The sequence below is a fragment of the Diplotaxodon limnothrissa genome, linkage group LG15 (genome assembly GCF_057381915.1).
Source record: "Diplotaxodon limnothrissa isolate DT_005_m linkage group LG15, D_limnothrissa_male_GT1.1, whole genome shotgun sequence".
NCBI lineage: Eukaryota > Metazoa > Chordata > Actinopteri > Cichliformes > Cichlidae > Diplotaxodon > Diplotaxodon limnothrissa.
This window is the reverse complement of record NC_140610.1, coordinates 33,550,024-33,566,475: the sequence shown is the minus strand read 5'-3', so window position 1 is coordinate 33,566,475 and position 16,452 is coordinate 33,550,024.

The following is a 16,452-nucleotide window of genomic DNA, read 5'->3' as shown; positions in this document are numbered from 1 at the left end:
GTGCATACCTGTGTGGATCAGCATGCTTGCATTCCAAAGGTTTCTCCATGTAATGATCTGCTAGGGAGTGTGGGGGGGCCACAGCCCCGTCCTCCAGGGTGTGAAGTGGGTATGGAGGAGATCAAAACTCCAGACATCCAGAGGCCCCCAGAACACAAGAGACCATGGAAGACCAACAGAGGGGCAGCCGCGCCACTGTTCCAGTAAGAGCTGAGGAGAGTCCCAGATGAGGGCTCGCCCAGCAGCCGCGGAGCAGAAGTCAGGGGGAGTTGCAGTGACGCGCCCGTGAGCTCCGCCGGCCCCCAACTGTGCCTGAGTGACCGAGCCCCAGGCCGAGAGGCCGGGGGCACCCCACCTCCAAAGGGGCCCGAGCGAGCCCCAGGCCCCAGGCCCCGACAAGCGGCCGCCAAGGAGTGAGCCGGTGTGTACCCGGACGCCCACCCCCAGACACAAAGAACCACCAACACACCGACACCTGAGGGAGTCCGCCACCGGCAGGGGAAGTGGTGGTGGGTGGAGATAGGCCTCCAAACCTTGGAGGGCCTGAGGTGTCCCCAGAGAGGTGGCGTCTGATACCCAACCTGACATATAGACACAGACATACGGGCACACACAGACACAAACATCCATTCCCACCCTCATGCTCTCATATGCACTCACTCCACACTCAACCAACGTGGAGACAGACATAAAGAGACGCTGTACACACAATCACACTCCCCAAGCGTACTCTACAAACCGGGTCTAGGTACCCTTGCCCCTGGAGGGGGGAATTGCACCCAGACCCAGGTGGTGTTACCCTTTTCCCTGCGGTGGGGAGAGGCAGACCACCCCGACTCCGCAGCAGCAGGGAGGCCCCACACCCCAGACCGCAGTCGGACGGCCAACTCCTCCTACTAGCCCTCCCGCTCCAGCAGGCCGCAGAGAATGGGGGTGGGAGAAGACTCCAAACCTCCCTCCACCCGCTCATTGTAGTGTTGATGCATATGTGTTCTAAGGTGCAATTAAAACCCAGGAGGGCATGGAGCTACCTGCCAAGGAGCAGCAGGTAAGCGCATAGTCCCTCCTGCTAGCCCTCAATGACTAAGTGTATTTAAAATTGAGAGGTGGGCAACGACGTCAGGGGTGAGGTATACACCCTGATGGTAATTTGGACTCCGTGATTGTGCCCACCCCCAAGATCCTATATGTATGTGTAATGAGAGTGTGAATAATGTGAATGTCTAAGTTGTGGGATAAAATTGAGGCAGAGGCAGCCAGAAGGGGACGGGGGGGGGGGGGGGGGGTAGCCTCCTCTGCACCCTGGTGACATACCCCCACTCCAATGTCCTGCATGTGTGGGTGGTTGTGGAGGAGCGGGAAGAGGGAGGCAGCTGGAGATGGGGAGGGAAGGAAGGGAGGGGCAGGTAACCCCTCCCTGGGGCCAGCTCCCCCGCTGACCCCAGTAGGCACTCCCACCCTTCGCGACCCGCCAGGGAAGGGGGGCCCAGGCCCATCAGACCGGGGCCCAGTGCAGTAGCGCCCTCCGGCTCCACAGAGCCCTGGACAGTCCACCCAACCCCACCACAGAGAAAACTGCACCCACCCCACCATCCACACATCTTCCAGACTACATAAGACGGTAAACGCCCAGGCTGAGATCTTCCTCCACCTCTCCTGTATCTCCCCCTCCTGCAGAGAGTTCCTGAAGAGAAGAAAGCTCCTGCAAGATGTGACCATCCCCCCCACCAGTTGAAGAGCCCCCCAGGCGGCTCGACGCACCGGCGGCACCCTGCTCCAGGGCCGGGCCCCCATGCACCCACCCGCCCACAATCCCGGCAACACACCAACCAGGACCCAAGCCCCCGAGGCCCGGCCCGGGCCCCAGCCCAGAGACGGAGCGCCCCCAGAACCTCACGCCCATCCCGGACCCACCCAGGGGCAGCCAGGTTGCCAGGTCAGTAACCCACGTCCGTCAGCACAGACCCTCCCCTAGCCCCGCTGCACGCAGCCGCGAGGAAACAGTCACCTGAGAGCCAACAGAGCCCCCAACCGGACGTGACCGCTACCCCGGGTTGAGCCCCCCAAGGAAGATGCCTCCGGGGAACCCCCCGACGCCCTAAGCCTGTCCCTACCCCCTCACCAATCACAACAGTGAAGGCGGGACCAAACTATGACCCCCCACCCCCACTAGGTGATGGAGCTGATAAAAGGGGCCCAGAGCAATTGATCTAATGTGGTGGCAGAGGCTGTGTCAAGACTAATGTAATCTAATAGATAATTTCTATATTGGTTAGAATTAAGATTATTTTTATTTTTCCAGTTCATGAGGACTGTTTTCTTGGCTATGCATAGGGCAGTGAAGATCATATGGGCTATATTCTTTTCTGAAGTGACATTATCTAAGCTGCCCAGTAGACACACTAAGGGGGAAGTTGGAATGTTACATTTCAGACACTTTGATAAGTCTTCACATATCTCGCGCCAAAACTTTTGCACTGGTGGACAGAACCAAAGAGCGTGGATGTAATTGTCTGGTGTATTGCCTTGACAGTGTGAGCAGTTGTTGGAAGATGTAAAGCCCATCTTGAACATCCGATGACCTGTATAGTGCACTCTATGAAGTATTTTGTATTGTATTAATTGCAGACTGGGATTTTTAATTAATTTAAAAGTTTTTAAGCAAATCTGAGACCAGAAGTTTTGGTCTAGGTTAACTGATAAATCTGCTTCCCACTTTGCAGTAGGAAGGGATATTGATTCATCTAATTTAGAAAGTGTTCTGTATATTTTAGATAATAATTTGGGGGATTTAAGAGTAAGAAAATGTGCCGCACTTAGTGGTGTTTGTAATTCAACTTGACTGAGGTTAAATTTCTTTTTTACTATGGATTTAATTTGTTGATATTCTAAAAACCTTGTCTTGTTGATCCCATATTGTTCAACTAGTCTGTCAAATGGAATAAATTCTGTTCCCTCTAATATATGTTCTAAGTATTTAATTCCTTTACAACTCCATTCTGGGAAATTAATCATATTATTGTTTTGTAATATGTCAGGGTTATTCCAGATAGGTGTACGTTTGCATGGGATTAATGAAGACTCCGTTATTTTTAGAAACTCCCACCATGCTGTTAGAGAAAAGCTGATGTTGATACTTTTAAAGCATTCATGTCTTTTGATGTTTGAGCTAATAAATGGTAGGTCTGAAATCTCTAGATCCTTGCATAGTGCCTGTTCAACATCTAGCCAGGGCTCAACTAAGAAGGTATGTTTTAACCATTCTGAGATGAACTGAAGCCTGTTGGCTAAGAAGTATTGGTGAAAATTAGGCAGATCTAATCCTCCTCTATCCTTGGTTCTTTGTAGCGTTTTTAAGCTAATACGCGGGGGTTTATCTTTCCAAAGGAATTTGGAAATATATGAATCCAGAGATCTGAACCAATCTTGTGATGGTTTGTTAGGGATCATCAAAAATAAGTAATTTATTTTTGGCAAGATCATCATTTTTATAGTGGCGACCCTTCCCATGAGTGATATGGGTAAAGATTTCCATCTAGTCAGATCGCCTTCTACTTTCTTTAGAAGTGGGATGTGGTTTAGTTTAGTTAAGTCTGAAAGCTTAGGAGAGACATTAATACCTAAATATTTAATATTTCCGGATTGCAGTGGGGCAGAGGAAGAATTATGGAAGGAGCAGTTAATGGGGAAAACTGTAGATTTTGGCCAGTTAATTGAATAATCTGAAACTCTTGAAAACCAGTTTATTAAAGTAATTACCTCAGAGAGGTTGGTTTGTGTGTTTTGCAGAAAAAGCAACACATCATCCGCATAGAGACTGATTTTATGTTCTATGTTCTTACATTTTATGCCCTTAATTGTTGTAGCCTGTCTAAATGCTGCTGCTAGAGGTTCGATAAAAATTGCAAAAAGTGAAGGGGAGAGTGGGCATCCCTGTCTGGTGCCCCTCAGGAGACAGAAGCTGGAGGATGTCTGGTCATTTGTTCTGATACGAGCCGTTGGGGAATTGTATAATATTCTTATCCAGTTTATGAAAGAGTTTCCAAAACCAAATTTGTGTAAAGTTGCGAATAAAAATTTCCAATTAACTCTGTCAAATGCTTTTTCTGCATCTAGAGATAATATTATGGTTTCGATGTTTTTATCGTATGAGTAGTCTATTAAATTAAGTAATCTACGAGTGTTTGTTGAGGAGTGCCGACCTTTTATGAAACCAGTTTGGTCAGGATGAATTAAGAGGGGGGTCATTTTCTCTAATCTCTTTGAGAGAGCTTTGCAGATTATTTTAAGGTCTACATTTAAAAGAGAAATTGGACGATAGCTTGAGGGAAATAAAGGGTCTTTGCCTGGTTTTAGCAGGAGACTAATGTTGGCAGAATTCATATTTGGTGGTAGTCTGCCCTTTTCCTCGATTTCCTGCAACATGCTGTGGAATACTGGTGCCAAAATTGTCCAGAATTCTTTGTAGAATTCTGCAGGGAAGCCGTCTGGACCTGGAGCCTTATTATTGGGCATACTTATCAGGGCTTCCTGGAGTTCACTTGGCGTCAGTGGCGAATCCAGTTCCATTGCTTGACTGTCTAGTAATTTTGGAAGAGTTACGTTGTCAAGAAACAGATCAATTTCATTTTTAGATGGGTTTATTTGTGGTGAGTATAAAGTTTCATAGAAATCCCTAAAAATGTTGTTTATTCTTCCAGGATCATATATTGTGTTCCCCGATAAATCTTTAGCAGCACATATAGTTATTTTTTCTTTATTTATTTTTAGCTGGTTAGCTAGAAATCGACCTGATTTGTTACTGTGTTCAAAATTCTGCAAGCGAAGTCTTTGTATAAGGAATTGTGTTTTTTTATTAATAGTTTCATTTAATTCTAGTTTTGTTTTGCATATTTTGTTCAATGTTTCCTGATCTTGGTGGGACGCGTAGGCTTCTTCTAGTGATTTGATGTTTTTTTCTAATTCCTGAATATTTTTGTTTTCTTCTTTCTTTTTGTGTGATGAGAAAGAAATTATTTTACCTCTCATCACAGCTTTCCCTGCTTCCCATAGAACAGAAGCAGATATTCCGGGAGTGTCATTAAAGTCTAAATATGAAGTCCATTCCTTTTTAAAGTATTTAATAAAGTCTTCATCTTTAAGTAGTGATATATTAAATCTCCAGTTTTTACTTGGCGTAGTATTATTCTTGTGCATTAGTGTTAAAGATACAGGAGCATGATCGCTGACAGCTATAGGATGAATCTCAGTGTCTGAAATGTCACACAGCAGTGAGCTGCTGACCAAAAAATAATCCAGACGAGAGTAAGAGTGATGAACATGCGAGAAAAAAGTATATTCCTTACTGGTGGGGTGAAGGGAGCGCCATGCATCGCAAAGACCAAAGTCGTTCATATACTGTTTGATTATATTTGTGGACTGCCAATTACGCTGAGTTCCTGTTGTGTTGAGCCTATCCATTTCTTCATTTAGTCCAAGGTTGAGGTCACCGCCAAGAATGAGTGTGCAATCAAGGTGTTCAGAGAGTGCACTAAAAAAACCGTGGAAGAATGAGGGTTCATCAACATTTGGACCATATATACTAACAATACATAGTTTTTTGTTCAATATTGATAGTTTAATAATTAGAAATCTACCCTCTGGATCTATAACTGTATCGAGTACTGTAAAATTAACATTTTTATGTATTAAAATTGCTACTCCCCGTTGTCTAGAATTATAACCGGCTGCAAACACGTTAGGAAACTCAGGTGTTTTAAGTTCATTTAAACCTGTGACAGGTTTGTGAGTTTCTTGTAATAAAACAACATCTGCCTGTAGTTTTTTAAGCTGGTTAAATATTTTTAACCTCTTTCCTCTGGTGCCAGCTCCATTTACATTCCATGTGACAAACCTCAGCATGCCCTTAATTGTGCGTGTATGTCTAATGATGTATGCTGGGTGTTTCGTTTAGACAGGTGGAGAGAATATGGAAACATCCCTTGTTTGTAAATAGAAAGAGAAAAAGAAGTGTGGTGAGAGACTCCATAAGTCTGACTATGTGTGTGAATATTCACTAATATGAACAAGCGTGGCTTGCTTATGTGTCCTGCAAGTCTGTGCGTGCTGTGAGGTTGTTGTGAATGTGCTGCCGTTGAGCTGATGTGTTTGCGTGATCGTGTTGTGAAAATATGGAGAAATAGAGGTTGTTGTTTGTAGGTGAGTGGGGAAGTAGGTGACCACAGCAGTGAAAGACTGCTGTTTTAACTTTAACATTGTCACGGTCTGGCTGGCAGACCGTGGGGATGAGGAAAGTAGGACCCAAAACGCAGGACTCTGCGATGCCACAGTGCACTTTATTTACAGTGAATAGACAGGTCAGTCCAACAGTTAACTCAGATGTAAATTGCCAATGGTGCTCATCCCTTGCTCCCAGTGCGTCCCGTGCTGTAGCCCCCTTAGTTTGTGTGCTCCCCAACTCGCTTCTTCGCTCGACTTTGCGGTCAAGAGTAATAATCCCACGTCGACTGTCGCCGCGAGTCCAGGTTAAATACCTCTTCCTAGCCGGGAGGGATGATTACCACCAGCTGGTCAGGTAATCAGCTGCAACAGCAAAGAGGGACTCCCGATGACGACAGTCGCCCGGACACGCCTCTCCCATGACGCGCACTTCCGTCAACAGCCCCGACGACGGGGGGAGAGAGAGAGAAGCAGACACACGCACTCTACATACAAACATGGACAGAACAGTAGACGACACAGACCCCAAATAATAGTCGTAATAATAATAATAACAACAACAATAATAATACCACTGCTCACGGACCCCTGAGTCCTCCAGAGCCGGGTCCGTGACAAACATCATAATTTGAGTGGTAGCAACTTTTACAACTACAGTGTGCCAATCACTCATAATTCCTAAACATGTCAATCAGGTAGGAATGAAGTAAGACATTAATAGAAATAAAGAGTTGTATGTTGACATGTAGCCCTTTCCTTGCTTATATTTTTGAAAAATTTATCTGTGATAGGACAGCTTATCAAGATAGAACCATGTAACTAAAGATGAACCAAACTGTTCAGTTTTATCTAACTCTCAGTTTTAAGAAAGGCTGGTGACCCCTGTTATAGAGTCTGACAGCTGCAGGGATTATATACAAATATTCAACTACACCAGAATTAAACCAGGTCTAAATAAAAAAAGGAGTGAGTATCACCATCCATCCATCCATCCATCCATCTTCAGCCGCTTTATCCAGGGCCGGGTCGCGGGGGCAGCAGCCTAAGCAAAGAGGCCCAGACCTCCCTCTCCCCAGCCACCTCCTCCAGCTTATCCGGGGGAATACCAAGGCGTTCCCAGGCCAGCCGAGAGATATAATCTCTCCAGCGTGTCCTGGGTCTGCCCCGGGGCCTCCTCCCGGTGGGACATGCCTGGAACACCTCACCCAGGAGGCGCCCAGGGGGCATCCTTGTCAGATGCCCGAACCACCTCAGCTGGCTCCTTTCGATGTGGAGCAGCAGCTGCTCTACTCTGAGCCCCTCCCGGATGGCCGAACTTCTCACCCTATCTGTAAGGGAGAGGCCAGCCACCCTTCGGAGGAAGCTCATTTCTGCCGCTTGTATCCGCGATCTCGTTCTTTCGGTCACTACCCACAGCTCGTGGCCATAGGTGAGGTTAGGGACGTAGATCGACCGGTAAATTGAGTGAGTATCACTACAAAGATTAACCCACAGTGGTCCTAATACCAGTTTGATATCAGCAAACACTGAGAGCACACGTATGACACCACAGCCATGCTATCAATGCAAACGCTGATAACAGCATAAATTGAATTAAATCGGGACTTGATGAGACCTTTTGAGTATCACTAGAAATATTATAAACAGTCGTCTCCATACCACAGTTTGCTATCAGTAAACACCAACGGCATTCACTGATAGCATAGCACATGCATGTTAGCAGTGTATAAACGATAGTTTAGCATATATTAGCACAGGTATCAATAAAGGACTACTGTATTAAACACTTTTACTAACCTCAGGCAGATGGACAGACCCTCTGCAGGCGGGATTGAGCGCCTGTAGTTGGTGTCTAGGCAGGCGATTCTTGGACCAACGTGGGACAGCAGGTCCTCAAACCGATTTCAGCGGTGGTACCGCTGAAATCGGCAGTCATCCAGGCGCAGCTCCTGGAGCAAGTGGTGAAACTCACCAAACTGCTCACGCGTCTGGAGGACCTGATGGACCCAGGCACGGCGAGGACATCCTTAACACCGCTGCTCTGCTCTCCACAGTAAATAGAGACGGGAGACTCTCTCTTCAAACGCTAGCTCGACAGCTGCCATCTAGCAAAGATACCGTCTGGCACAACTTCCTCCCACATCCCTCCCACATTTCCGCTTCACGCGCGTCAAAATATGCAATTTTGAGGCGCGATGGATTTTTCTTGGACACGCGTTGAGGTGCGAATGTGCACGCGTCAAATTAGGGGCGTTTGGGGCGTTTTCGTTCGCATCTATCGCGTTCGGTGTGAACACACCGTTAGTTTCTCTATTTTTCCTCAAGCCTCTTTGTGTCTCTCCGTCTCGTTTTTCAGACAAAGCTCCTTTTATCCCTGGTCTTCCTGGTGCCCAACTGTTGGCTCTGCTTTCTATTATCCAGCCTGCAGTAGGGAGACACAAGTGGCTCAAGGCCTCCCTGCTGTGTCTTTGATCACTCATGTGACCTGCAGCTGATGTACACACAAGAAAGACCAAGGCATGTAGTAAAGCCTGCCTCCACAGTGCCAGGGACATGAGCAGGGGATACTGTCACCCCTGTACACACTTTAAGAAAACACCCCCAACAATGCCTGGCCCCGGGGAAATGGCCCACAATGGCAGAGAACCACTTGTCGTACTCAGAAACTTAACGTTGAGAAATATGATGCCTCTTGCGGGTGACCTGTTGTGAGCGCTGACACTTCATACAGCATGCTCTCTGCTGACACTGAGGGCCTCATGGTGACTTTCGACTTCCTTGTACTGGGGAGAAATGACAAATGATGGAGTGTGATATGGGGAGATTTGTAGACAGTTGGCATACAAACGTGCAAAGCCTGAAGGAGATGGATGACACATGGTGGAGTACAGCACATTTACTCCTCCATGCACACCACTGTGTTTAACAGGCCATGTAATGTGAAATAATACAGTGAGGAAAATCACATCTTACATTATTCACAATTTGTATTTGTTCCCAAATTATGAGTGGATGATATAAATGTCTCCCCCCCCTTTCCAGACTTTTGTCCTCACTTTCTGTCTTAAAGCCATTAAAAGCATGCCAGATTTATTATGTGGCACCCACTGGAAAATATGAGCTCTATTTCACCCTAATTGAGATAGCTGATATGTAAGCCTGCTTAAATTACAGTTTCTCAAAGGTGAACGGGGTAAATCAAGAGCAGTTGTTGAAATTACTTCACTAGCTTTGTCTTCTTATTTTACTTGTAATTTTCTACTAAATTAAGGCTCCATATGAAGGACCTCAAAACATAGAGAACTATCTTAATGTTTTCTAAAGGCAAAAGGCTAATTAAGATATCCACAGGGTAGTATTTCTCAGACTGACTCAGGGATACAGAGGGGTCATCAGCTTGATTATTCATGTCTCAGTTAACCATTATTTTTTAATAAGACTGGGTCTCAGTGTTACATTACCTGTTTTATTTTTTCCTTCAGTTAGTAACTGAAGCAGGCATTATTAAAAGAAATGTTCAAAGGGAGCTCAACAACAATCTATAGTTAGTGATTCTTATGTATCTTTTGGATTTTAAAAAAATCCATGAATTAGAAAGTGTGTTGATTTACATTTGAAACATTACAACATTTATACATTTAGTAAATAACCAAATAAATATGTGAACATTCCCATGACAATGTGGCACACCGTTTATATTTCACTCAGTAGTGTTACTAAGGTACAGCTTAACAGCTAGCACTTATAAAACAGATTCCTCCACCAGAGACTCTATATCAGAGAATATATCAATCTATGAGTGTCTATGTCAATTTAATAAAATTTAATTTAATAAATTTGTTGCAAATATGTTTGCTGCCAAAAGAAAAAAAAACAAAGAATAAGTTTTATTTATTACTGATCGTAATCAGCAAATTACATATTATCTCTCTCTCTCTCTCTCTCTCTGTATATATATATATATATATATATATACACACACATCTTCAACCTTTCCCTCTCTCTGTCTGTAGTCCCAGCCTGCTTCAAAATGGCCACCGTCGTCCCTGTACCCAAATCCTCCACCATCTCCTCATTGAACGACTGGCGACCTGTAGCCCTGACCCCCATCGTAAGCAAATGCTTCGAGAAGCTGGTCAGGGACTTCATCTGCTCTGCACTACCTGACTCACTGGACCCTCTACAGTTCGCATACCGCCACAACAGGTCCACTGATGATGCCATAGCCCTGACACTACATACTGCCCTGTCACACCTGGAGAAGAGAGACACGTATGTGAGCATGCTGTTTGTAGATTACAGCTCAGCATTCAATACCATCGTTCCCTCGAAGCTGGACAGGAAACTGCAGGATCTAGGACTGAGCAGCTCCCTCTGCAGCTGGATCCTTAGCTTCCTGTCTGACAGACGCCAAGTGGTCAGACTGGGCAGCATCACCTCATCCCCCATCACACTGAACACTGGTGCTCCACAGGGGTGTGTACTGAGCCCTCTCCTATACTCACTCTACACCTACGACTGCACAGCCACTAACAACTCCAACATCATTGTGAAGTTTGCGGACGACACTACAGTGGTGGGTCTTATCACCAATGGTGATGAGAGGGCTTACAGGGAGGAGGTCAGCACCCTGACCCACTGGTGTCAAGACAACCATCTCACCCTCAACGTCGCAAAGACAAAGGAGTTGATAGTGGACTTCCGGAGGTGCAGAGAAGTACACACCCCCATCACCATCAACGGCGCTGCTGTGGAGAGAGTGAGCAGCTTCCGGTTCCTTGGTGTACATCTGGCTGAGGATCTTACGTGGTCAGTACACACAAACAAAACAGTGAAGAAGGCGCAGCAGCGCCTCTTCTTTCTCAGGAGACTGAAAAGATTCGGCATGAGCCCCCGCATCCTCAGGACCTTCTATCACTGTGCCATTGAGAGCATCCTCACTGGATGCATCACCACCTGGTATGGCAACAGCACCGCCTACAACTGCAAAGCTCTCCAGCGAGTAGTGCGGTGCTCTGAACGGATAATTGGAGGTGAGCTTCCCTCCCTCCAAGACATCTACAGGAAGCGGTGCCTGAGGAAAGCGGGGAGGATCATCAAGGACTCCAGTCACCCCAGCCATAAACTGTTCAGACTACTTCCATCAGGAAGGAGGTTCTGCAGCATCCAGTCCCGTACCAGCAGACTGAGAGACAGCTTCTTCCACCAGGCCATCAGACTGCTGAACACGTCATAGACACCTCACCTTCACTACTGGAACTTTAACATTATGCACTCCATACTGTACAGTGATGCCACTGTTTTGCACATGTCCCAACTCTGTATATTTTATATATTTTATTTATTGTTTACTCTATTTAATTTGTAAAATATGTGTACACACACACACACACACACACACACACGTAGAAAAATATTTAGTATACACATCCAGAAATGCATATACTATTATATATTGTACATATATTTATTAGTTTCAGATGTAGCCATTCTTGTATTTTGCTTGTTTACATTATTGTATTTTGCACAACTCTGTTGCTTGTGAAGCTCGCACACAAGAATTTCACTCACATGTACTGTACCAATGTACCTGCACATGTGATGTGACAATAAAAGTGATTTGATTTGATTTGATTTGATATATATAAACCACTAGACCCTCCTACTGTCTGTGTACAGGGGTCCGAGGGATCCTCCAGGAACCTATTTTCTGAATAACCTGTTCCAGGGCAGGCTAGATTCACAGCATAAATTAGCATGGTGATTTACCAGAGTAACAAGTAAAACACCTTAATAATACAGAAAATACAGAGTTAGCCCTGAAGCTTCCTGGATAAGCTAAAATCCAGCTTTGTAGTATAGACCTCTGGCCCTTGTGTACTGAGATAGCAATTAGTGAAGCTGGTTCCTTTGCCCTTTGCGCTATTGTTCCTGTGAAAATACTTACCCAGTTGTCTTGTGCGCAGATTTTCTAGAGACTGGTGAGCTGAACTCAGTGCTGGTGAGATTCATTCTGAGGAAAGGAACTTTGGATTTGCCTGTTGATCTAGAACCCTGGACTTCACTAATGGAGACCTGTTCCCTGAGTATTGAACCCCATGAAATTTTTAGACTGGAGTCCTGTGTTTGAGTCTAACCCACCTTAGTGTTTATGACAGAGGCTCAAGACTGCCATGAACCTAAAACTACTGGAACACCAGACTCATACGCAGGTTTTACATCGCCTGCTTTGAGGAAAAAGGGAAAAACCTATTAAAAATGCTCTCATTAAAAGTCAATTGAAATGATGATGAAACAAAAGCAAAGCTTAATTCATAATTCATAGCATAAATTGTCTTTATTGGGGAGGTACATAAAAGTGGATATTTCAAGCCAAAGAAAACTTTCTGTATTTGTTCTGGCTAAAGACACTTTCAGAAGGCATGTGATAAGTGTAATAAATATAATGTTTTTAAAGAATTCTGATTGTTTTACTCTACAGTAAAGACTATAGTTCTCTCACAGAAGAAGAGAGGAGGTGTCTGTTGGCAGTCTTTTGTTTTTGCTGAAGTCTGATGGCATTTATTTCATCACACACTGGTAGGATGTTATGATAAACTGTGCAAAGCGTTGTTTTGTCCTTTTGTGCTCTGAAATGTGCCACAACTTTAGTGGGAGGTGATGGTTCATTACTGGCTGCCACCACTTTACATAGTCTTTATAAATCCAGGCGACTTGTCTTTTGAGAAAAGTGTAGTCCCTTATATGAGGTTACTTTAAAGAACTGACTGACTGGGGATTAATTGTAAATTATCGTTTCATCAAATGATAAGTGTATTAATCTGGACTTTAAAGATACTTAAATCACTTTTTCCCCAGAGTTAAGACAAACCGTGATAAAATCAATAAGCAATTTTAAAGAGACATTGAATGAGGTGTTTAGATGCAGCTGCTTCTTGATTCAGAACCCTTGGTATGGTTAAAAGTCAAAGAAAGTAGATGCTGTCCCTCAGCACCTATTCTTCATCAGCTAGTGTGTGTATAATGATCGTACTTTGCTGGCTATCCTGCAACTTACAGTGCCTTTTAGATAAAGTCAGAACTCAGAATTTCCAAATTCCCAGTTGGCATTTTTCATCTGGAATTACCTCTCAACTTGGGCACCTTTTGACTCGTCTTGACCCAACTTTTGACTCATCAAAGTAGCCACCTTTGGGAGAAAAACAGCTGACCACACCAATAGAAATCAAATATTCTTCAGAAATTCTTCCCATATGTGTTGCAGAAGTTCCCATAAATGTGTGACACTTGTAGGTTGCTTTGCTTTCACTCTTCTGTCCAGTTCATCCCAAACCAGCTCAATGGGGTTTAAGTCTGGAGACTGTGCTGGCCGCTCCATGTTTTCAAGCTTATCAACTTGGTCTTTTTCCCTGAGATAGGTCTGGCATAGATTGGACTTATGTTTTGTGTCATTATCTTGCTATAGGATGAACCCCTGACCAACTAGATGCATACCAGAGGTTATTGCATGGCGCTGCAGAATGCTGTAGTAGCCGTTTTGGTTCACTCTGTACAAGTCACCGACCCTGGATATAGCACGCTTCCTCCTCCATGTTTGATAGTTGATGCCCCACACTGTGTGAACCAACCATAAGGTCAACTTCTCTTGTTTTACCCTTACTACTTGCAAGATGGTGCCAGTGAGGATGGTTCCTCTCACTTCACTACAGTATAAGTATTTCCTTAAAGGTAGAATATAAACATTTGTTCCTTTCTGTAAAAAAAAAAAACCCCAAAAACAAACAGTAATCCAAAAATCGTGTGTTAAATTTTGATTCCCAAATATCTTCAGGTGTAAGTATTTGTACGTAAATATAATTATAAATATAATAATAATTTTAAATATAATGACAATATATATATTCATTCTATATATATATATTACATGCATTCTAAATGACACAGTCTACTGTGCTAATTATTTATTTTCAGTTGCAAATATACAGCTAGTGTTATACGCACAGCTTAGTGGGCATAAAACCATCATATTGCAAAAGTGATTTGATATACAGCAAAAGCAAGTTTGGATAACACATGGTCTCAGGTTTTGCGTCCATTTGATGCACTGATTGAATCCCTCACCCACTTCCATCTGTGTTACTCTCTTTGTGCTCCCAACTTTAGTCGACCGTTATTAAGGGCAAAGTCTGACCATTTCCCATAGGGAGCCAAAGAAAAACCCTGTAATTCATATTCCTAGCACAGACATGTATCCATCAATCATTTTATTTAATTCTGGCTAGGGCTCAAGAGAAGATATTCTCTTTCTGTCCTCCTATATGTATTGAAGAGATGTGTCTTAGAACAAAAGGAGAGGAGTGCCGATAAATCCCCCAAGACTGAACAACATAAAGCTGTGTGAAGAAAATGGATCTGGAAACAAGGGCACTTTAAAAGCTCCCTGACTTAATTTGGAGTGAATTAAAAATCAAGATATGAGACTTTTTTAAAAAAAGTAAATACAAAGTGACATAGCAGTAATGTTCAAGTACATAATAGTTGTAAGGAGGGATCAGGGAATGAAAAGGGAATGAAAAGAATAATGAATCCAATGGCATGGTATCAAGATTATTCAAGATTATTTTGTGGTCTAACACAATGACAGACAGAGAAGGCATGCTGTGCAAGCACTTTTTAATTCATTCATCTTTTTCATTCATCATTAATTCATCAAGTACAAAGAACTTTAAAAATGTAATCCCGTTTGGAAGAAGAACTGAATTTACAGAAAGTTGATCATCTCCCAGGCTGATTTCTTGTCCATAGCAACCGTGTATACAACTAATGTAATATAGACCTGCCATAACAAATTAACGCTATATTTTTTTTAGAAACCAAGTAAAAATAATAATACTTGTGGGACACTCTGCTTAAGCCTTTGGTAACATTAAGCATATTTAAAAAAAGATGACATGGAAATATAGAATAGAAAACAAACACAAAGTTCTTGTAGAAGTAAGCCTCATCACATCAACAGAACATATATGTCAAATATATCAATACAGACTACATGAACAGTTAACTGGAAAAAGAGCTGATATATAGTATAAAAAACTGACTTTGTTCCTGAAATAAGGTTTTAAAAGAAAACTGTCTCTGTCACTATCTTTGCTGTTTATTGTTACTGATTTGAAATGAGGTTTTTTGGAAGGAATAATATCTTGCCTGTATTCCTAATATGCAGTAACAGACCCATGGTGCTAAGCTTTAATGTTAGAGTATTACAGTAGTATTTTGAGATGTGTTAAAAAAAATGTGTGCAAATACTACAAACCAGCACAGGGTTATTATTTGGCAGACTACTTGGTCATTGGGTACAATCACTACCTGGAGTTTCTGCTGGTTGCCAGGCAACTCGAGAGTGATGGCCAGGATGTTGCTTGCTTTGTTCAGTTGGGAGCTTGCCCTCCTTGCTGATTCCAAGAAAACAATATTATTCTCACTATCATTTACAAATACCAATGTTAATGGCCACATGTGAGATTAGTAATGTTGAGGAGATGCTGATTAATTACACCATTATTCGAATACTTCTAGCATGTGATTCTGGTAACCATGTTGTTCTTGTCTTGCTTGACCTAACTGCTGCCTTTGACACCGTAGACCACAATATTCTAATTTCTCGATTACATGATGTAGTGGGTATTGGTTTCACTGCACTTAATTGGTTTGGGTCTTATTTGTCAGATAGAACTTTCTCTGTCAGCCTTCTCGGTTACGAATCGTCTTCTGCTCCTCTGTCATGCGGCGTCCCACAGGGCTCAATTTTAGGGCCACTGCTCTTTTCACTGTATCTATTGCCTCTGGGTTCTATCCTTAGAAGGTGTGGGATCTCATTTCATTGTTATGCCGATGACTGCCAAATTTATTTGCCACTAAAACACAAGGATGGCATCTCCATAAAACCTCTCTTGACCTGTCTAGATGACATTAAAGCTTGGTTGGCTCTAAACTTTTTAAATTTTAATGAAAAGAAAACAGAAGTGTTGGTGTTTGGACCCAGTGGTCCCTGTGAGTCCTCCTCTGTTGTTTTAGGATCCCTGGAAGTCTATTTTAAATCTGTTGTTACTGACCTTGGTTTTAAGTTGGACAGTGATTTTAAATTGGACAACCAAATCAGAGCAGTGGTGAAGTCCAGTTTTTATCATTTAAGGCGACTGGCAAGAGTAAAATCTTTTCTTTCGAGGCAGCACC